The 23974-nt window shown below is 39.1% G+C and overlaps 1 protein-coding gene across 17 annotated transcripts in view; it reads left to right on the forward strand.

Annotated features, from left to right (window-relative positions):
• The window catches only part of DAB1 (DAB adaptor protein 1), a 1117693-nt gene that overhangs the window by 247958 nt on the left and 845761 nt on the right, over positions 1-23974 (forward strand). Inside the window, exon 1 of one of the 17 annotated variants that reach the window (XM_049110396.1) lies at positions 12178-12199. The exons of the other annotated variants lie outside the window; for them this stretch is intronic. The gene's annotated coding sequence lies outside the window, so the exon portion shown is untranslated. Of the gene's footprint in view, positions 1-12177; positions 12200-23974 lie in introns of those variants that run through there. 17 annotated transcript variants of the gene reach the window in all.

Below are 23974 nucleotides of genomic sequence, written 5' to 3' on the forward strand. Positions count from 1 at the left end.
ACTCTAAGATCTCATTAAATGAGCTAATTCACCTACTGCTTAATTTGCTGGAAGCCCTATGAGTAATTAGGCTGCTGACATCTTCCAAAATTATATTCTTAATTGTTGCATTCTTTTGCATCACAATGAAGCTGCCCAGCCTTCCTCCTAAAGTGCCTTCCTCTGCTCCCCTCCTTGGTGAAAAAAGGAGTGAGTTTTGCATTTAGCACACTTACCATCATGAACACAATTAGGGGGAAATATTAATTAGAAAGACCACCCTGGAGATCCAACAGAATATTTGAAGCAATGGGTTTGGTGGTTTTCTTTCTTTTTTTTTTCCTAAGGCTAGTCCTGAGCCCTGAAATCCTGCAGCTGTTATTTGCCAAGGCAAGCTCCTATTTCTTGATATTGTTTGTAACAATTTATAAGTGCTTACTGGAGCGATGCTGCCTTGCTTTGGCTTGTAACCCACAACACAATATTTCACTCTTGAGATGTTGCATCCATTTGTCATAGTAAATGTGTGTGTGTGTGTGCATGTGTGTGTGTGTGTGTGTGTGTGTGTGTATGTGTGTTTTTACACTCTGGGAAACAGTAGCATCTTCCTTACATAAATAACATTGTTCTGGGGAAAACTTATGCTGCGCCATTTCCCAGAGAACCACTGCAAACACATTTTGGGCTCACTGTAGATAGACTCTCTAATTGCTTTGAATTTACTTTAGTACTTGACTAGGAATTGCTTGGAGGTGATTATAAAAGGATAAGGAGGCTTCTGCAAGGAGAATTTAGAAAGAAAGTGCTTAAGAGACTTTCTGTTTTCAAGTTTCTGGGTGAGCTAGTGAGAGCTTCCAGTTGCTGGTATGTCAGTGCTGCCCCTTTACCAAAACAGTGGGGTTGGGGTCCTCCTCAGAGACTCTTATTTTGGTATGACAAGTCCAACTGTGCCCTCACTGCCTTGTTCTTTCATTGCCTGGGAACTGGATTCTTGCTTCAAGAATACACTGATGCTCTTGCTTCCTGGCAGCTGGAGAGCTGTTTAGCATTCTTGTTTGTACTGTACCCAGACTATGTTCTCCTCTGCTGTGCCCAGTGAACTCACTGGCCGCCTGGGATTCCCATCACTCAATGCCTAAAATATGTTGGCCAGATTCCCCCCATCCCTGATCTTTCAGTGCGGCTTTAACCAGGGAGATTGCTCCCATGTCTGGGAAGAGGCCCTTTCTGGTTCTCACTACACCACATGCTTTCTGTGTGGGCTTAGAATAGTCATTTAAGCCCTCGGGGCTTCTGTTTTTATTTAATATGTTAAAGGTCAGGGCTTCTCTCAGGTACAAATTATGGGGGATGCATGCATGTTGGGTGTCAGAAATCCAACTCAATAGAGATTGTTCAGTCTCTACGTTCAATCTCTGTGTGTTTTGCCTTCCTAAGAAAGGACGAACGATGACCTAATTGAGTAATGAGAATGGAAAAGAGGCTTCAGAATGTACTGTATGATTTGGATTCAAACAGATCTGACTGCAAGCCAGCTCTACAACTTAAGAGCTCTGTGACTTTGGGCCCTCTCCCCATTCTGAGTCTCCATTTCCTCTTGGCAGTGCAGGACCATAATACCTACCTTGACCCCAACCCCCAACAGTGGAAATGAAATGAGAAAATGTTGGTGAAAGTTATGAACACAGTGCGTGGCATACACAAAGTTCTCAGGAAAGGTAAATTCCTATTCCATCCTTCTTGAGAAAGGGTGTACCAGTATTGAAGTCCTGAAACACTAAAATCAGTAACCAACAGCATAGGGTGATGAGTATAAGGAGAAAAGGGGAAGCCACCTGCTTTACTGAGAACAGAGAATTTTACTTCTTGAAGGGAGCTTTGTGAGGGGGATGTACATACCTTCTTTCTCACCTCCAGCAGGGTTTCTTAAAGATGCTAAAACTTTAGGGTGTCTGGCTGCTCAGTTGATAGAGCACACAACTCTTGATCTTGAGGTTTGTAAGTTTGAGCCCCATGCTGAGATTCTAAAAATAGAATCTTTTTTAAAAAAACCCACAAAACAAAACAAGATACTAAAACCACAATAACAATACTAACAGTAACCAATGTTTACTGAGTCAGGCATTGGGTTTGCTAAGTGACATACACAGACTAACTTTAATCCTGACACCAGCTTCAGGTTGCATTTTATAAAGAAACAGATACAAAGTCAGATATCTAAGAGGGAACAGAGCTTGAGTTTGAATGGTTTGATTCTAAATCTACTACTCCTACTCAGACTCTATTTTTGTCAAATAGAGTCTAGCAGAACATAATAGTTATTTAAATAGACCACATAGTTGATCCTTTTGATAAATATGGGTGCTTTTTTATCTAAAACAGGTTCTGGTCTAAATGGCAATTCACCTTTGCATCCCCAACGTCTGTGCATGGTAACTGCTCACTTAGTGCTGAATAAGTCAGTGAAGAAAGGGTTAACTTTAACTTAAATTGGCCATCTGGATAAACCCACACCCCACCTTAGGAAAGAGCCAAACCCTATGTCCTGAAATGATCTTTCTTTCTTTCTTTTTTTTTTTTAAGATTTTATCTATTTATTCGAGAGAGACAGAGACAGAGACAGAGACAGAGACATAGGCAGAGGGAGAGGGAGAAGCAGGCTCCATGCAAGGAGCCTGACGTGGGACTTGATCCTGGGTCTCCAGGGTCTCTCCTGGGCTGGAGGAGGTGCTAAACCGCTGAGCCATCCAGGCTGCCCATGAAATGATCTTTCTCATTACCTGGAAGAGCTCCTGATAAGTGGAACATGGTGCCATCATCCACGGTTAAGGAACAAGAAGTAAAGTTTGGTTTCCTGTTATGGAAGGAAGAGAATTTTCCATAAACCACAATTAATTCTTAGGCTTGGTTTTTGACTTGAATGCCAGTGTTAGCTCTCAGTGAGGAGCACTGGAGAACTTTCAGAGGGCAGATGGTAGAACTTGAATCTCACCTTCTTCGGTGCTCAGATCTCACAAACACATGGTGGCCAACATGAAGTTGGACCGTTCTCTGCGGACCAGTATCCCTACCACCAAAAGCCTATTGATAGTTGATGTGAATGGGCTATGTGGCTAGCTATTCCAGAGACTACTGACATAATGCACTCTCAGAGCTACTTACTTTCTCACCAGTTTGAACAATTTAAAATAAAGAAGAAAAAAAAATAAAGAAGAGAAGTGATGCAGGAGAAAAGAAACTAATATTTACTGTACGGTATTCTGTTTTAGGCAATGTTATGGACATCTTCAGTAAAAAAAAATAATGTAATCTTTACCAAAAGTGCATGACATACATTATCCCTATTTTATAGGTGAGGACAATACTGCCTGTACAATCAACAAGGCTCATTCACTCAATATTGAATTTAGGTCAGGAAATAATAGAGATGAAGGGAAATTACAATGTGATTTTACATTGTTTTTCAGGGTATCCATGGTACTGATTAGGTAGAGATAGGCACCCATAGGCAAAATATTTATAAAGCCAAGATATTGAAGAATTATAACCTCTTACATATAAATATAGTCATCACTGAAGTATGACCATTGTTAATGTTAAGTGTAGCTTCTTCCAGCATTTTCTAAGATTTTAAAATATCTTTTGGATTATTACTGTACACACAATTTAGAATCCTGCTTTTTGACTGATCATTAATTCCTTTTTGATGTTGTTAATTAAAACTTTGTAAACATAGTGCTTAATAATGGCATAATATTTTAAACAGTGGCTGTCTCTTCTAATTATTCCCCCCTCCTCTCCCTCTCTTCTTTCTCCTCTTCCTCCTTCACCACCACCTCCCTCCTTCTATGACTACTAAGACCCCACACTACTACTAGTGTGCTGCTTCTTTGTAGTTTATCTTTCTCAGGAGCTTTCAGTGTGTTAGACTCTGAGCCAAAGTCTTTTCTTACAAACTCTCATTCAATTCTCATAGCAACTCTATGAAGCAGATTCTGCTATTATCCCTTTATAGAAATGAATATAGAGATGAGGCAACTAATGCACAGAAAGGTTAAATAATTGACCTAAGTAATACAAATATTAAGAAGTAGGGCTAGGATTTTTTTTTCTGATTCTGGAACTGTAGTTCATAATTGCTGCCGTTTTCTTATTGTTAGGCATTTAGGCTAATTCCAGTCTTTCCCTGTAATATCCTTGTGTGCTATGTGTAGTTACTTTTGATTAACTTCTTAAAAGAGATTTACAAAAAAAGGCGTGACCCAGTAAAAGACCATGAATATTTTGCAGAATCCTAATACATACAGCCAAATTGCTTTCCAAAAGTTCTATCCAGTTACATTTCTGCCAGCAGTGTATGAGAGTGCCCATTTTATCACTCATTTGTAAGAAATGAGAGAGAAACAAAAGAAAAAGTGAATGACCCTGAATAACTAACAGTTAAAGACATGCGCAGTATGAAGAGTCGTAGAGCTCCTGGCTATTTTGCATCCAATAGTGTCTTGAGGAACGTGGAGAGAAAAGTAACCTCAGATGGGGGCAAGAAAGTGCATTAAAAACTTTTAGAATCAGAATATTTGGATTTGAGACCCATGTCTACCATTTACTAACTGTTGGCTCTAAGATTTCAGTATCCTGTTTGTTAATTTATTTCATTTATTCCAATTGTGTGTGTGTGTGTGTGTGTGTGTATGGGGGGTGAACATGGGTAGAGTGGAGGTTAGGAAAGGCTTTAGAAAAGCAGGGATTGTTCAGCTGGGCCTTAGATATTGGGGTAGAATTTGAGTTGGTGAGAAGGTAGCAAAAGGACATTCCAGGCAAAAAAGGACTCCTGAACCATAACCTAGAGTCCATGGCTTATTCTGGGGACAATGCAAGGAATGAATACTCACAGAATGGGACAGTGGCTAGAGTTGAGATTGGCATGGTAAGCTTGGGCAGAATCTTGAGAACCTTAATTACCATCCCAAAGAATTCATCTATAAAAAAAGATTCAATCAAAGTTTGCTCCATTCATGCTTTGAAGAGAGTGACTTGCTCAGATTTCTAGTTTTAGGAGATAGCTCTGACAAAAACAGACATTGGATAGAGATGCACTAGTCAGATAAAGCTGAAATCTGGGCAAGATATGAACAAGACCTACCTTTCAGTTCAGGAAATAGAGTGACTGTAGCAATAATAGAAGCACATACATTTTAGAGGAAGCCCAGTAAAGGGATTAATCAATACCCACAATAAGAGCAAAGAGAAAGAGTTTGGAGAATTAAATGTATCCAAAATGAATGTATACAACCACCGTATAAGGAGGCAAATCTTATCCCCATTTTACAGATGAGTAAAATGAGAGTTAAGGGGGTCAATTAACCTACTCAGTATTATGCAGATAGAAAGTGAAAATGTTGCAATTAAAGCCATGTGTGTCAAACCCAAATCCCACTTCACTCCACTATCTATCAAGACAACTAGAGGAGATGGCCTTTCAGTTGAGCCTTGATGAAGACACAGCCTGTCTCCAAGTGGACAATGATGGATAAAAAGAATTCTAGGCAGAGAAAAGCCCGAGACACAGCATTGCATAGTGAGAGTCTTTGGTCTCTTTAAAAATGTTCCAGTCTGCTTTCAGAGAGAAGTATACACTGGAGTTAGTACTCAGTTGCTAACTGAGGTGTTTATTATTTACCAAGTCCTATCCTTAGTACCCAACACTTAATCTTTTAGTCTTGCCTGTAGCTTACACGTAGGTGCTATTAATCACACCCACTTTAAAGATGATCAAACTGAAAGCACAAAGGAGTTAAGTGAGTTGCCCAAATCCAAACAGCTAGTAAATGGCAGAACCAGTCCATCATCTAAGATGTCCTGGTTTCAGAGCTCTCAACCACTTTACAATATGATCTTTTATGTATAGCATGGATGCTGGAAGCTAGGAGCCATTCTTCCTGGCACCAAAGTGGAAGGAAACATAAAATCTATTCTTTTTCTCTTCCCTTGAAGAGGACATGAATGTCTTTGATGAGGACATTGATCAACCAGGGTGACTGAGATAGCACTCTATTTTTTTTTTAAAGAGTATGATAATAATGCCACTGACCCTTTCCAAGACTTTGCTGTTGACTAGGCATTGTGTGAGATGCCCTGGGAATCTCTCCTGTGCAGACCTCACTGGGCAGGAGAGGGTGTGCTATACTAGGAGAACAATGACTGGCTGGGGCATAGGATGCTGCTATAGAAGTGGAGGAGAGAGAAGTGTTATAAACCATATTAAAGTATTAGAACCTTATCTTTAAGGCAGTGGAGAGTCTAAGAAGGGCTTGAAAGCAGTGACTGATGAAATCGTGTTGAGAGTTGCAAACTCCATGTTTGGTGATTGTTTGGACAGGGAAATGGAAACTGATGTAGGGAGTATTATGAAACTAGAGGCAGCTGAGTGGGGTAATCCAGATTACCTGGTAAGGGCCTAGACCAGCACAGCAGCAGTGAGAATAGAAGGGGATGAGCTCAAGAATAATGATAGATTCAATAGGGCCTAGTGTCAAACTGCATGTGGACAGTGAAAGAAAGAGATGTTTGGGGAGGCACTCACTTTCCTGCTTTCTATCTTCTTTTACTGGAATTCACAGATTACTCATTTCCTTGCTTTGTTGGATAACTATATCTCTGTAGCAAAGTGTATCTAATGTTGAGGCCAGAAGCAATACACTTGTTTTCTTTTCCTGTGCAGAGAAAACTAAAAGTGTCATTTAGTGATATGCACGAGTAATAAAAATCTGGATTACCCTCTCCCCTCCCCGCTTAAGGAGAAAAATTATTTTGCTCATAACTTTGATGAGCTTGATGAATGTTCGGATATCATCCCAAGCTTGCAAACCACCCAGGCGCTGGGGAAATTATTAATATTTTACTGGTGGACTTGGTTGAGCAAACACAATAAAAACAGACTCAGTGTCATTGCACACTGGAAAAGCAGATGGCAGTCAGAAGCTAAGCTGCATCCGGCAGTTTGAAATTTCAAATTACATCAATTTGAAGCTTTGCTTGTGCCTCAGGCAAGATTTCCCCTCAAATGAAGGAGACAGGAGAGGCAAACCCTTTATTCCTGAGCTGTTTGGCAGTGGCTGCTGAGTGGTGCTGCTTTCTATGATGCTAGGTAGCCAGAGAACTGGAAGGAAAATGGGGTACTTCTATCTCAAGTGTGATGGGAGAAAGACCAGAGAAGTCTCTGGTTTACTAGGATCTCATCACCCCAGGCTACATGGTCTGAAGCTGGTAGTCTCACAGATTTAAGAACCTCCATTGTGAGGGCTTCATACTCTCAGACTTGCCTTGCCTAAAAGTGACACCAAGTTGCCTAAGTCAGAGATTCAATGGATAGGGATCCAACTTTGGATAGGGATCCAAAGAAGTCCACAACATTGGCAGTACTATAGTTCTCAGAGCTATCACTGCCCATCATTAGGAAATAAGAATAAAAGAGCAGGTACCTTTAGAGTCTTTATGCTTGTCAAAAGTGCATGTATAGTTTTGTGTACTAGATAGCTTGGCTTCTATTCCTTTAATACCTTAACTTTTTTGCTCCCATCCCCTCTGGACACCAGCAATGTGAGGTCACCTAGACCAGTATTTCTCAACCCTGGCTGTATATCACAATCATTTGAGGGACTTTGTAAATAATACTTTTTATCAGGCCTTACCCCTCAATGTCATGAGTCTGGGATGCTATTCTCAGTTATTCTTAAGAACCTCTGCAGTGCCTGAGACATGATAAGCAGTTAAACTTACCTGTTGAATGAATAAATTGAGTAATGTGGAGTTCTCTATTCAAACTGTATACTCTAGCCCTACATTCTTTCATATTCTGTTCCTTTGGCCTCAGACAGACTTCCCTTTTTCAGTGCCTCCTCTCAACCTAAATAACTTCAATTTTTAGTACATAAATCATGTATTATTTGCTTTATTTTACTTTGTCAAAAATAAATAAATATGGCTTTGTTAACCTGGAAAAGTCTCCTGCCATCCCATTTGTATCCTCACAGCTCACCATCATGGGTTGCAGGTGATTGGAGGCTTGTGAGCTCTTTAGAGTTGGGGATTTAAGACTTTCTATCCCCAGCACATCAGTTAGGACAGAGTAATAACTGATCATTTGTCTATAATAATAATTATATAAATATATAAATATAAATGTATACAGTATCATATATGCAGTGTATATAACAAACATATAGAAAGGGTGGGGACATAAATATTGTACATGATGTCTGGTATAGGATATGTATATGAAAAGGATGTAGGTGAGGGTTATGGGTATGCACAAGGGATTTGCACATTCATTATTTGTTTAGGTCAGCTAAAATCCTAGCTATCAAATCACGTGAGGATCTTTTTCAAAATATAAATTGTGGGACCCTACTACTTATAAATTTCTTTGTTTGAAAGAGAGAGTGTGTGAGCAAATACAAGCAGTGGGGGAGGGGTAGAAGGAGAGGGAAAGAGAGAAACTTAAGCAGGTTCCAACACCTAGCACACTGTCCTATGCAGGACTTGATCTCACAACACTGAGATCATGACCTGGGCTGAAACCAGCTGTCTGTCAGATGCTAACCAATTGAGTCACTCAAGGTGTTCCAAAATTCCAAACCCTTATATCTAAGGTGGTGTCCAGGAATTGGTATTTTTAAAGATCTTCAGATTGTCAATCAAGATTCTGAGCCATTCATGAAATTATTAAGTATTTGTTAAGTGCCCACTGTGTGCTAGCACTGTTGTAGACTCCAGGGACCCACTGGTGATCTAAACATAGTCACTGCCTTTGTGGTACCTGTATTTGAGGGAGAGTAAAAGAGGCAAATTAATCAATGAGTACCCAGAAGATGACACCGAGTGTTATCAAGAAAATAAAGCAGGGTAATGAAATAGGTACTGATTAAGTTGGTCAGGGAAGTTCCCTTTGAGGAGGTGATATTTGAGCTGAAATCTAAATGATATAAAGGGCACAGTCAAATGAGCATCTGGGATGAGACTTTGAAGCAGTGGGATCTGCAAGTGCATGGTCCTGAGAGAAATGAGCTTGGCATGTTTCATGAACAGAAGGAGGGCTGATGTGCCTGGACCATGAAGAATGAAGACAAGGTGGAGTAAGTAAAGTCAGAGGGAGAAGGAGGGAAGGCAGATCATGTGGAATATTGTAGGAAATGGTAAGAAGATTGATTTGAGGGAAATTGAGAAACCATTTTGTAAAGGTTTAAATGTACAAGAGTGAAATGATCCTATTAAGGATTTTATTTATTTTTTTAATATTTTATTTATTTAGTCATGATAGACACACACACAGAGAGGCAGAGACACAGGCAGAGGGAGAAGCAGGCTCCTTGCAGGGAGCCCGATGTTTGACTCGATCCCAGATCTCCGGGATCACACCCTGGGCCAAAGGCGGCACTAAACCACTGGGCCACCCGGGCTGCCCCTATTAAGGATTTTAAAAGACCACTCTGGGTACGGTCTGGAGAAGCCGTTGTAGGGATGCAAGAATGGTAACAGACTGGAGGCTATATAGTAGTCTGGGGAGGAAATGGTGGTGATGTGGAGGAAGAGGGTAGCAGGGGAGGTGGGGAGAGGTGGTGAATGGATTGGGTTTATTTTGGAGGTAGATCTGGCAAGACTTCTTAATGGACTACACAGGCTTGGAGGGAAAAGAGAAACTGAAGATGACATCCAGGTTTCTGAGCATCTAGATGGATGCTGATCCTATTGCCTAGGATATGTATAAAGGAGGTTTTCAGGGAAATGCATTTATTGTGTATTAGGACTTTATGTCTTTAATGTTCAATTGATATGCCTGTGTCATGTATATGCATAGAGTACACATTTAAGATAGATACAGTGTATTAGTTTCTTATGGCTGCTGCAATTTATTTGTGACTAGAATCAACAGAAATTTATTCTCTGGACAATGTTTGAGGACAAGTGCAAAATCAGTTTCACTGGGTGGAAATCAGTGTCTGCAGGCTCATACTCCTGCTGGCGGCTCTGGGGAGAATCCACTCCTTGTCTCCTCCAGCTTCTAGAGGCTGCCGGCATTCCTTGGCTTGTGGCTGTATTACTCCAGTCTTCAAGGTCAGCATCTTCAGATCTCTCTCTGCTCTGTCTTTACATCACCTCCGCCTGTATGTGTGCATGTGTGTTCAATATCTGTCTGCCTCCCTCTTCTTAGGATTTATATGCTGCATGTAGGGCCCACGAGGATAACCAGAATAATATACCCATATCAAGATTCTTACTTAATTCCATGTGCAAAGACATATTAAAGGCAAATAAAGGCAACATTTACAGGTTCCAAGGATTAGTACCTGTGTACATTGGAGAGCATATCCTACAGATCTGTGTATGTCATATCTGTATGATATGCGATATGTCATTTATGTGAATATCATATAGCATACAGATATAGCTCAGTGGTGTGTGTGTGTGTGTGTGTGTGTGTGTGTGTATGTGTGCAGGTGTTTCCGTATGCATTCAAGTCACATGTATAGCTGGCTTTCTAGAGCTATATGTTAATGTGTGGTCCTCTTTGTATGCTGTGCATCTCTCTTTCATCCCTGTATCAAGAGGCTCCGCCAGCAATACCAGTTACTTGTTTACTGCTGAAAAAGTGTTTGCAAACAACATAGGTCTTTCTTGTTTTCCCTGCAAAACCAGGTTAGCATTAGATCCTAAAGCCTCCTCTTTTGGAAAGGTAAAAACGGGGAGGTGCTGTGCCTTCCTCCTACTACCATGAGAATGGCGGTATGTCCCTACTGTCCTTGATTGAAACTATACACGAACAACAAGTTAATATGAATTTGCATATGCTTTTGGATAAATGTATACTTTAATTGATTAATCCCAAAGGCACCTATGTACACTGAAAAATACTGCTCTGGATGTACATAGCATTGTCTCTCAGGTAATAGGCAATGTTTGGTATATATATATATATATATATATATATATATATATATATATTCATGGTGCTTTGAAATAACTAAACCCCCTTGGGGGTATTATAGCCCACAATTTAGGAGATACTATAGTGGAAATAGGATTTATAAATTGGTATCTCACACGTCAAATTTGATCAGCAAATTTGTCTGGATTGGCTAGCAGATTATTATTGCTGCATAACTAAAGTACAGTGTCTGGGTGGAATTTTCACTCTCCTATGGTTTTGGGTCCCACCACACACAGTTCTACTAAGCCTGTCTGCTCCACTCCTTTACAACCTACTTGGCCCTTGGAAACATTTGATTTGATATACCTTTGACAGAATGTAGCCATCTACAAAGTAGATGTATCAAAGTACTTTGATATCTATGACCTTATTTCAGCTTAATAACCCCCACTACTACCCTGTGATACAGATGAGACCATATCATTCTTGTCTTAAAGATGTATTCATTGAGACTCAGTAATTTTAACAACTTGCCCAATATCGTTCAGCTGGTAAGTGAAATTACTGGGGCTGGAATGTAAGCCTCTTGACTCCTAGAAAGATGCTCTTTTCTTCAGTAGACTATTTTCCTTATAGTTTGCCTGAACTCCAGACAAACCAGTTGTCTGTCAATGAATAGCCATCAAAGTCAGATCTGAGAAAATAGGAGTAAACAACTGACCTTAAACAAAAGCAAGAGAAGAAATCTGCCCGTTTCAACTTAAGGCACTCATACATAGGAATAGGTAATGTGCAGGAAAGAGAGTTTGTAAATAATAGAAAAATTTTATTTAACCCAGGGGAGAATCAGAGATTACTGAAGGCAGAGAGCAAAGAATAGAGGAAAAATACAAGCAAGCGAGCCAGGAGATTAAGCCTCACTTTGCTTGTTTCTCAACAAAGTCACCTCTCAGTGTGTCTGTTCTGTTTTGTTTTGTTTTTCATCTGTAAATAGGGGTGATCGTATAATACCCAATTCCTTGGGTTGCCATCATAAGGATCAAACAGAATCATAGAGGCAAAAATGTTCTGAAAATAATACAATAAATAGTAACTGTATGGTCTGAAGCCCAGAAGGCTTTCAGATAACTTTTTTTTTTTTTTCTCCATGGGGAATCAGTTTTTAATCTATGTAGTCACCGAAGTTTTTCCTGTCTCTCATAGAAAATTGTGGGTTTCTTGGAAGGCTCTGGATCTCTTTGACAGACCTCAGACCTCAGACCTCAAGGACACAGATAATTCGAAAATTGCATAGTGAGTTTCCATAAAGACCATTGGGCCATATATTTAATATATCCAAGTTCCTGATGATAAAGAGTTGCAAATGTTTACTTTAGACAGTTCGATTTGGGGAGGTTGGATTTGAAACTGATTGACTGCCTTAGTCTATTTGGGCTGCTATAATAAATTACCATAGAATGGGTGGTTTAAGCAACAAACAATTATTTCTGATACTTCAGGAGGCTGGGAAGTTCAAGACCAAGGCACTGGCAGATTTAGTGTCTGGTGAGGACCCACTTCTTGGTTCCTAGAAAGTTTACCTCGCTGTGTTCTTCTCATATATTCAAAGAGGTGAGGAAGTCTCTGTGATATCTTTAATATGGATTCTAATCCTATTCATGAGGGCTCTGTGTCGTATGGCCTAATCCCATCCCAAAGGCCTAACCCCCAAATGCTATCACAATGGGGATGAGGCTTCACCATGTAAATTTTGGGGGACACAAGCATTCAATCTTTAGTAGTGACTATAGGCTTTGGATTTGAAAGGTTTTTATTTCTTAGTAAGCACTAAGCTTTCCCCTATATTTCCGGGTAGTCTATTGATTTCAGCTAATGTGCTCTCCAAATGTGACAAGTAGATATCCTTTTCTCATGCTCTGGTTTCTAAATTTGACTCTAGCTTCAGAACACATCAGCAAAGAGCCCTGGGAAAATCAGAGAGGTGTCATGGAATTTTCTGCATGTTGCATGGGTTTATGGGTAATCCCACTGTCTAAACTAAACTTCTGAAGGAGAGAAAGGAACATGAGTGGCTGTGGTATACTCTGCCCATGATGTTTCAACTAACTCTGAAGTAAAACCGTCCCACCTCCAGTTGGGGTCTATTTTTCGTTGCACTTTTAGGGTTTACTGACTACAACTCCCAAAGCACAGAACTTATCTAAAATGGAAAGACATTAAATCTCCATTTATCCAGGATCCAACCGGACAGAAAGGGAACTAGAAAGAGCTTTGCTCTCAGAGATGTTCTATAATGATTGTTGATTTGATTGCAAGAAACAAATGAGACAATATATTTTAAGTACCTTGTAATCTTATATGGGAAGAAGCAGCTTCTAACATTTTAAGCAGAGGCCTCCTTTTTAACATTGAGAAGTTTTGCAATGCATGGTAATAGCTCTGCTTTGGTGTTCATTAGATGAAAGAGCATGTAACTACGTTACAATGAATAGCACAGTGTCATTTTTAAATGAGCTCACATGTTAAGTAGTTACAAATATTACATGAAGAAACCTGGACACATTAATATCTATGGATCAACACACATATATTTTAAAATATTAATGTATATGTTGCTCAGATATTATTTTTTCAATTTATAAACAATATTAGGTTGATATACAGATTCTTGAACTCCTTGTAAAAATTTCACAACTCTTCTGGGATTTGTACCCACTGGTTGAGAAATACTGCATTCTTAAATAAGTTTTGCTGTTTGAAAAGTGAACATCAATACATAATATGTGTGATGATTAGGTAACCAGGTAATTAAGTTTATTTCTCAACTATTCCAGATAAATGAAAATGACAAATAAAGGTTTAAGAACTTACATGTTCTTATTTATCATCCAACAATTCTACAATATATAGATGACACAACACTGATAGACCTGGAAGGGGTTTTAAAAATGAAAAGCCTTATGATTGTGGAAGAATTCAGAAAGACGTAGATGCATGGATTCTTGTGTTCCATTGTTTCCGGGCTGTGTATCTTTGAGGAAGTTAAGCTTTCTAAGTCTCAGTTTCCTGATTTGAATTCTGGGCATAAAAATACCTCTTTAACAACATTGTTGTGAGGTTCTGCATAGGAAAGGCATTTGATAAACCCAACTCCTGTTTTATAGATAGGAAAATTAAGAGTCAGAAGATTAGATATAAAGGACACACACACACACACACACACACACACACACACAATAGTTTGTGGCAGTGTAAAGCAAAGACCTCCTGACTCATGCATCTGTGTTCTACTGCAATTCTAAAATTTATACTTTCTTCTTCCTGTCCTTAAAATGTGCATGCCAGTTTTTGAGACTTCAGTTGGTAATGGCTGATGGACAAGGTTTGTTTTTAAAGAATGGGTGAAGATCTTATAGCATCTTTTATCTAGATTCTCAGAATGGTTTCCAGTTAAATGCTACTTTGGCCTAGGAGCTCAAACCTAGTAGGTTTTGCTCCTCCTGCCTCCTCTGATTCTGTTCACACTTGGAAAGCCCTGTGGTTCACAGCTAATTAAAGAGGGATGGAAGAAAAGTATACCTCCATTGATGCTATTGTTTTAATCTATTTCAGCTTAAAAAGCAAGGCAACAAGCAGTAGACTGAGAGGGAGTTCTCTCTTGCAGATAGGGCACAGGAGATACTCTAGAATGATTTCTATGAATGCACTATCATTTTATTAAGGGACATTTATACTTTCTATTGTTACAGATTCACACACACACACACACACACACACACTTTTCGGTAATATTCCAGGATCTGCTGAATGTTAGGAAAGAAGAGAGACCCAGAAGAGAATAAAATATTATTTATATTGTGTATTTGTTATATGTTTTATACCATATTTTCTCTTTCATTTTCTCATTTAACTACGACAACAAGCATGTATCCCCAGTTTATATAACACTAAAACTTTTAAGAAGTTAAGGTCACACAGCTAGTAAGTATCAGAGCTAGAAAGGCTTGTCTTTATTACCACCATTATAATCAGTTATTATAATTATCATTAACCATATTCATTAAAATAGCTAACATATATTGAGCACTTACTGTGGACTAAGTCTCCTTTTATGTACTTTGAATATATTACCTTATTTATATACTTTATTTAACCAGTTTATCCCTCAAAAAACAGTCAAGTAGATACTATTTTTATGATGTACAAATTTCTTTAAGATGATTCAGCAGATAACCTAGTTAGTTTAATCCAGAAGCTATATGCTTGACCACCTGCTCTCTAAATCAAATCAGATATTTTCCAACTCTACACCTTGGGAGACCTTTCAGGAACCTCATGGGAATGAGGGGAGCATATCTGCTTAGGTATAGCATCTCACTCAAGTATACTTAAGTTTAAATACTCCCAGCTATTATGACAGTAATAATCACAGCCGTAATAGTGGACAAAACTACATACAATGCTACATGTACAGGATCAAACAGGTGAGCATTTGCAGGTCATCTGGGTCCCTTGTTGTTTAACAAAGAATGGCATAATTTAATGTGATTTAGTAGTGTGACCAAGTAACTACCTGTAAGGAAAGGCTTAAGGTGGTCTAAACCTACAAAAGTGCTAAATTACCAAGAAATGGGCAAGACAATGCAATCAGCACCCAGGACAGCTCCAGTGGCATTGCAGCTCAAGTGCATTTGACTGCTCTTTGTTGTGCAACAAACCCCTCCCTAAAGCTAAAATTTTAAGAGCTCTTGATATTTATACTCTAGACATAGAATGGCAGTTCTGTTTTTTTTTTAAAGATTTTATTTATTTGTTCATGAGAGAGAGAGACAGACAGACATAGGCAGAGGGAGAAGCAGGCTTCCTGTGGGGAGCCTGATGTAAGACTGTATCCCAGGACCCTGGAATCACAACCTGAGCTGAAGGCAGATGCTCAACCGCTAAGCCACCCAGGTGCCTCTAGAACAGTGGTTCTTAACTTTCTTGGTGTATATACTCCCTTAAAAAGTAGATTAAAGGAATATACAAGATTCCCGGAAAAAAATAGAGGGGTGCCCATGCACAAAAAGTTTAACCAAAATTTTAAATGATTAAAAGACCTCCTTGCCATTCCAGTGAAGGCTTCTATTGAATTAAATATTACTGTGTAACAAATTATCCCAAAATATAATGGAGGCCTAAATAATGACAATGTTTCTCGTGGTTTTATGGGTTGGCTGGGCAGTTCCTCTGCTGGTTTCTCTGGGCTCATTCATACAGCTGCATTCATCTGGGGGGTTGACTTAGCGGAAAAGTTTTTGCTCACAGGTCTAATATTTGGGGCTATGTGTTGGCTAAAGTGCCTCATTTCTAATCCATGTGGTTTCTCATCCTCCAGTAGTCCACACAAGTTTGCTTACATCATGGCAATAGGATAACATTCCTCCTTTTAAGACCCAGTCTCCAGAACTCACAAAAAAGTCAGTTCTCCCATATGCTAATGATCAAAATAAGTTTTAACATCTATCCAGATTCAAGAGGTCAGAATAGTGACTCCACCCAAATGAAATAGCTGCGAAAACTTGCAGCCAAATTTAAGTTTTTGCTGCCTCCTTAAAATAACTCATTAAAACAGACCATAGTGAGAAAATTTTAAGCTAAGGACAACACTGTTCCTTTTTCCTTTCTTCTTTGTGCTTTACCAGTTAATAGAATGCTACTGGAGATGATTTGTAGGTTCTCAGTAAATGGTATTGAATGGAGAGATGATGCACTTCCAAACTAGAGACTATGTTCTCTCTGTGAGTATCTCCAGCTTGTACCTGAGCCTACAGACTAAGAATAATATAACTAGAAGTAATAATCAACAGCATTATTATCAAAAGCTTAACATATGCCAAAAACTAAGAATATTCTCCTATTTATTTCATGTATCCTCACTTCCCATGAGGTGGGTTCTATCATCTTGCTTTTGTATATGAGGAGCCAAGAGGTTAAAGAATATAATTAGCTTGCTCAAAGTGATACACTTATTAGGAGCTGGAGCAAAATTTGAAGTCAGGACTGCCTGGCTTCTAAGGCCATATTCTTGATGACTGAATTATTCAATTCACCCAATGCTGTTGCTTTTCTTCATTCTTTTCTAGAAGAAAAGTTTACAAGTTCATGTGAAAGGCAACTTATATGAGATAAACCTTTCCAACCCCTAGTGAATAAAATAGAAAGAGACCCAAGACTCTTCATGATCTGGCTCCAAACTGTTTTTCTAGCCTTGTTTCCTACTATGCCTCAATTATACATTTAATAATAGTACCACATTCTCACTCTTGCTTTAACATGACCTCTAATATCACAATTTTTTATTCCTCTAGTTACCATTAACCACCTATTAGATATTGTTTCTCCAGCAAATAACATATACCTTTATTTAGTCTTATTTGATCTCAGTTCATGGCTTACATGCCTATCTTCTACTAGACACTGAACTTCCTGCCTCTATCTCTTCTCCTTTTGTTTCTTTCTCCCCAATAGATTTTTGTTCTGTTCCAGGCATTCTGCTATAGCCCAGAACTAGAAAAATAACTAAGACGTCAACCCTATTCTCAGGAAATTCACAGAGTTATGCACAGAGAAGCCATTGAGTCTGCATTAAATGAATAAATAAAGGAGCTTGTTGGGTGGGGGAGGAGTTGGGGTGTGAATGATTACCATATCAATTCTATCCTGGAAATATGGGCAGTGCTTCACACTATACACACTCAGCAAACTTCTTCATTTATTTACTTTCTGTAATGAGATAGGCCTAGGTTCAAATCCTGATCTTATTTTCTTGGTAAGTTTGAGCAAATCACTTTAACTTTCGGAGATAAGTTATTAAATCTCTGTAAACGTCAGTAATAATGATCTCGTAGGGTTTCTGTAAAAATTAAATATGTAGCAAATGCCTATTGTAAGAGCTCAATATATTTTAGCATTCTAAACTTCTCCCTAAAAAAATAAAATAAAAAATAAATAAGCTTCTCCCTAACTTAATTCCAGAAAGAATATGTAGCAATTCAAGATACATTGCTGAACAGATGGATGGATGAATGTGTGGATGGATGTATGGATGGATGTATGGATGGATGGATAAGTGAACAAATGAGGCAAGACTTGAGGAGGGTAAAACTCCAGGGCATGTGACACAGACAGACTCTGCAGGGCAAGAGAGCATCAACTCCCTTCTTAGGGGCTCTGAGCTACTCTAGAAACACCCTCTTCTGTTACCCTAGCCCCTCCCCAAAGGCCACACCACTGCTCCTTCCCTTCACAGGGGGCCCAAACAGCTTGTTATCCTCCTCTTTGTGTGTTGGGGATATGTGATTTTACTGTCAGCATGGTGTTTCTAATGAAAGGCAAATGGTGTCCAATGTGACTTGGGAAAAAATGTACAAACAACAACAAAATTATATGTTCTTTTTTCCTGTAGTGTTCGCAGGGAGAATATGTGACTTGTTTGCTGTCAATACAGCTTATAATGACATGGTGCACAGAAGCACTGCCAAATGCGTGCAGCATTCATTATACACATGTATTAAGTGTAATGCGATATGAGTTTGGCGGCAGAGCAGATGAGAGCTGCCCTGGGGCTAATTTGGAGTTACAGCACCTCTTCCCATGGGATGATTAAGGGGGAAAGGGGAAGTGGGCAGCAGCATGGGCGTTGAGCAGGGTGTTTAGAATTTTCAGGACTGTTTCTGGGCCAGATTGAGAGAAAAATATTAAAGCTCAAGGAGTCTTTAAAGATGCATCTTCTTTCAGCAACAACAAAACAGTATCGTTTAATTATTAATTCTTGATCCCCTAAAAAGTGCCAGGCTCATGGCATGTCCTGGGAATAAGATGCTTCACTAGGCCTTCAAGAAGTTCACAGGTTAGTAGGATAGAGAAACAAGTAGAGAGAGAATATGATATACCATGGTAAATGCAACAATATCTACAGGCTGAAGTTGATATCAAACTATAGGGATCCCTGGGTGGCGCAGAGGTTTGGCGCCTGCCTTTGGCCCAGGGCGCGATCCTGGAGACCCGGGATCGAATCCCACGTCGGGCTCCTGGTGCATGGAGCCTGCTTCTCCCTCTGCCTATGTCTCTGCCTGTCTCTCTCTCTCTCTCTCTGTGACTATCATAAATAAATAAAAATTAAAAATATATATATTATTCAAACTATAGAGGAGGATTCCTAGACTAGCCTGATGTCACTTCCTCTGAGATGCTTTCCTCGACCCCTCATAAATGACTAGATCATCTGTTATATATTCTCATGGCATCCTGGGAATTTCTTTCATGGCATATGTCATGGTTTCAAGTCATTTGTGTGTATGATAATTGCATCAATGTCTGTCTAGCTTCTAGACCCTAAGTCCTGTTAAGGTAGGACCCACATTTGTTTTGCTTACCTTATATCTCCAGCACATAGCACAATACCTGGAACAAAGTTCATGATCCCATAATATTTTTGGTTGAATGAGTAGATACAGCCATTTATGAGCTTAATCTTGAAGGATTTGGAAGAAAAAGCCAGGTAAAGAGGATGAGGGAAAAGGCGAACCTAAGGAAGAGGCATGCAGCATATATAAAGGTATATAAACTTACAGAGGTAAGAAAATGAAGAACAAAATTGGAGGAGAATCAATAAAAGTGAACTGTTGAGATTCTTAATGGTATCACTTATATTTTCTCTAGTAAGGCAAAAACTTATGTGAAAGGCCAAACCTCATTGGTAGTGTTTGTGAAAATACTGGGAGACAGATGTGAGACTGAGCAAACATTTTGGTAATGAGTAAGGTAGTAAAGGCACTAAAGTGGCTATTGAATTAAACCATGTCAATGGAGAGTTTAAGAATATTTTAGAAATTCTTCTTTGAATGATGAGATGATAATAGAAAGGGGCATGTCTATTGCCTAGTTGATGAAGCTTACTGAAAGAAATGGCCCCAGTGAAACAAAATCATTCTGAATAAAAATTTCTGATTAAACATACATTCATACCCATTGAAAAATAAAAGGAGTAATATCAACAATGATTAATACTTTTTGAGAAATCATTATATACCGGGAAGTTACAGTGATAATCAGTGTCCATGTGCTGTCACATTCAATATTTGTGGCAAAACTGTAAGGCAGGCACTATAAAGATCCTGTTTAGAGATAAGATGGGTAGAAGGAGACTGGGTGAAGTTAAATTACTTGCTCAAGATCATCCAGCTAAGCAGAAGCATAGCCAGGATTCAAATTGAGATCACTTAATTTCTGAATCCATTCTTTTAACTACCATGTTGTTGAGCCAGACTTTAGGACAGCTGTGACAGACTGAGTTCCTTCCTCACTGTCTAAGCTTCAATTTAAGCCCAATTGCTTCCCTTATCCTATAAACTTAGTTTTAAGTGAAGAACATATCTTGCCCATCTATTGGCCTTTTGAGGAAAGAATTTGAGTTTAGTGCCAGTTTTTGTTTTTTGAAAACTTTATGAACTTATGACATGCTTGCTATCATATAAACCTTTCAAACTTGCAGATTTGAAAAAGTTTCAGGAAGTGACCCTTGAAAATATTCATCATGATGGGAGTATGGGGGATTCAGTTGGCCAGAGTTACTGTTGGGGGTGGGTGAGTTGATCATAGGAAATCTGATATGTCACAGGGAAAAAGCTGAACCCAACTGATACTTTGAAAAAAGGGAGACATTAAAAACTTCAAAGATCAAGGGTTTTCAACAGCATTTTTTTAGAACTATGTGTGTGTGTGTGTGTGTGTGTACACACATGCATAACAATTATATACATATCTAATATACATATGCACACACATTATATATACACATATACTATATATATACATGTACATATTATCATAATTTTGAAATTTAAGGATATGTATATACATCTTTACCTTAAATTATACCAGCTAGCCTTTACTGAACTCTTATGTACCTTCTATGCTCTATGCCTTCACAAGCATTTTGCCATTTAATCATCACAGCAACCCGAGGAAGTAACTGTTATTCTATTCATTTTTCCAAGGAGGAAAACAAGGCTGAGAAAAGTTAAGCCACTTGCCAAGGCCATAATGTTAGGTATAGCAGAGCTAATATTTCCCTAGTCTGTCCCCCTCCTGCGGGACTGTTCCATTAGCACCCATGTGATTCTGTCTCTCTGACCTGCTGCTATGTGTTTGCAGGGAGCCTGCAAACAGGTTCCTCTGTGAGCCAGCTTCCCTGTGAGTTCCAGAAGGTCAAGCGAAGAGACCATTCATCTGTGTTTCCATGGCTTAGCCCTAACCCATGTCAGTACCTGTGAATGTTTGTGGAATTAATTAAGGAATTATTTGCCTCAATTTACCTGGATATTAAGTGAAGGGGCTGGGCTAGAAAAAGAGCATAACAGGTCTCTGTTCAGCTTCCAAAAATCTCCTCTGAAATCTAGAACTTGCAGCCATTTCCTCTTTCTGAGTAAGTCATCAGATATTTACCTGTGCTATCTTTTATAGTATTGTATTTCTTCATGTTTAACACTTGTGTGGATTTCCCTTTTTGTGAGTTTGCTTCTCCCTATTCCTGGACCACGAGTTTCTTAGGATAAAGGAAATTTACATTTGTGGAGCTTGTGTAACATGCCAAGCACCATATCAAGGCCATCACATGCACGAGTTTATTTGATCATCATGACAATTCTTAGAAACAGTTATTATCTGCCTTTTACAGGAGAGCCAAGCTGGGCTCAGAGAGTAACATAATTTGAGTGATAACACACAGCAAGAACACAGCAGAGAGGAGATCCAAACCTAGGTTATTCCTGACTGCAAAGTCTAAGGCATGGGTTCTGACTTTCCACCTTAGCCTTAATCGCCACATGGCCCAGGCTTCCTCTGCCAGAGACATCACCCCTCCCCTTCTCCCACATGCTCCCCCCTGTAGCAGGACCCTATGGCAGCAAGCCCGGCAGGCAGCGTGGAGGGCTGCAGCAAAGACGCGCTTTGGCATCTTAGAATGCGGCACAAGGTATGCCAGCGAGAGGAAGAACAGTTGGTGAACAGTTGGCTGAATGGATATTTTTATGCAAGGGTTGCCTAGAGCGAGGGGGGAAAAGAGTGGGGAAAAAAAAAACCTGTTTATAAAGAAGCCACAATTAATAAGGTCTTTGTTAGCTTTTTGGATTTAGATTTTCAAGTCCATTGCTTTGGGTTTGAAAAGGAACATAAAGGTCCCCGAGGAGCCAAACTCCCCAGCTTCCAAAGCGTGAAGGCGTTTAGGAAACCAATCCAAGCCTGAGTGTGTTGAGGATTTTAATTATTCAGCAAGGAGCGCAAAGATGCTCTGAATTCCTTTGGACAGCTTCTTGTCTGGATAGTTTACATTGTGACTTGCTCAGCGTGTGGGCTTAAGAGCTATAGGATGACAAAGGGGGAAAAAAAGGAAAAGAGCACTGTATCTGGGATTTCTGAGAGAACTGTAAATACTCTAATCCCTTGCTTACCTTTTTATAGCCATTTCTGGACTTCAATGTTCTCATCTGTAAAATGGGAATAATAATATCCATCCAAGTGGGTTATTAGGAGCATGTGAAAAATGCCCTAAAAGACATAAAACCATTTAGAAATAAAAATATTGGGTTTTGTAGTACACTATTTTTTATAAAGTCCTCTACCTCCCTTTTTTCTTTTTACACATAAACTTAGTCTACCGTCATTTATAATACATATAGTAATAATAGCTGCCATTTATTGAATGCTTAGCACATGCCAGATCCATATTTTGCTAATTTGACCTTCACAATGCCTATGAGGTAGGTCCCAGTTTTCAATGAAGTGGGAGCTCAAATAGGTTAAGTAAGGTAACAAAAGTCAGGAAGAAGCAGCCTTAGCACTCAAAGACCAATCTGATGTGGACAGGTTGGCCTAGAGTGTGAGCACTAACCACTGTGCCATCCAAAGAACTGGCAAAGGGGGTAGGTATACTGTTATAAGTTGAGTTGTTTCTCTTCTCCTCCAAAATAATATGTTGAAGTCCTAAGCATCAGTAATTCAGGATGTGACTTTATTTGGAGGTAGTGTCTTTACAGGGTAATTGAATTAAAATGAAGTCATTAAGGAGGGTCCTAATTCAACATGACCCATGTCCTTATAAAAGGGAATATTTGAGGGCACCTGGGTGTCTCAGTCAGTTAAGCATCTGCCTTCAACTCAGGTCATGATGCCTTCAACTCAGGTCATGGGATGGGACTCCACATTGGGCTCCCTGCCCCTCTTCCCTGCTTTCTCTCTCTCTTTCTCTCAAATAAATAAATAAAATCCTTTTTTAAAAAAGGGAAATATTTGAATATACAGAAACACAGGGAAAAATTGGGAGAGACCCAGGGAAAAATTATCATCTGCCAGGCAAGGAGAGAGGTCTGGAACAGACCCTTTCCCTCACAGTGCTCAGAAGGAACCAACACTTCCAACACCCTAATTTCAGACTTCTAATTTCAAGAACTATAAAACAATACATTTTTGTTATTTAAGCTACCGACTTGGTGATACTTTGTTATGATAAACCTAGCAAACTAATGCCTCTTCTGAATCCTTTTTTCTGGGTGAGGCAGCAGAAGAGAAAGAGAATAAGGTGATTTGCTCAATCTGTTAAGTGAGGTTGCTGAGATTTGCCTCCTATTCACTATTCTAACCCTGCACGTGGATTGCTAGAAAAAGAAAGCTCTTTGGGGCTGGAATTGATCATTGCTTTGTCCACAACTGTGTCCCCCGCTTTTATATCAGTGTCTGACATATAAATCATTACTTGTTGAATGAATGAATGAATGAATGAATGAATGCCCTTTCTACCAATTTATCCAGAGCTTGACAACTAGATGATTTTTAAGTCACATCACATTGGAACAAGAATTCCAACTCATAGCAATTATCACAACCAAGTATTTTTTTTTACTTTGTATCTAATATACTTTACACAGCCAGATACAATTATGAACAAGTTTTCAAACAAACTCCTTAGAAATCTTGTTTCATATACTATGAGGTATAAAAATCCAAAGTTCTAATTCTTACTTGTATTTG

Source organism: Canis lupus, chromosome 5, assembly GCF_003254725.2.
Source record: "Canis lupus dingo isolate Sandy chromosome 5, ASM325472v2, whole genome shotgun sequence".
Taxonomy (NCBI): Eukaryota; Metazoa; Chordata; class Mammalia; order Carnivora; family Canidae; genus Canis; species Canis lupus.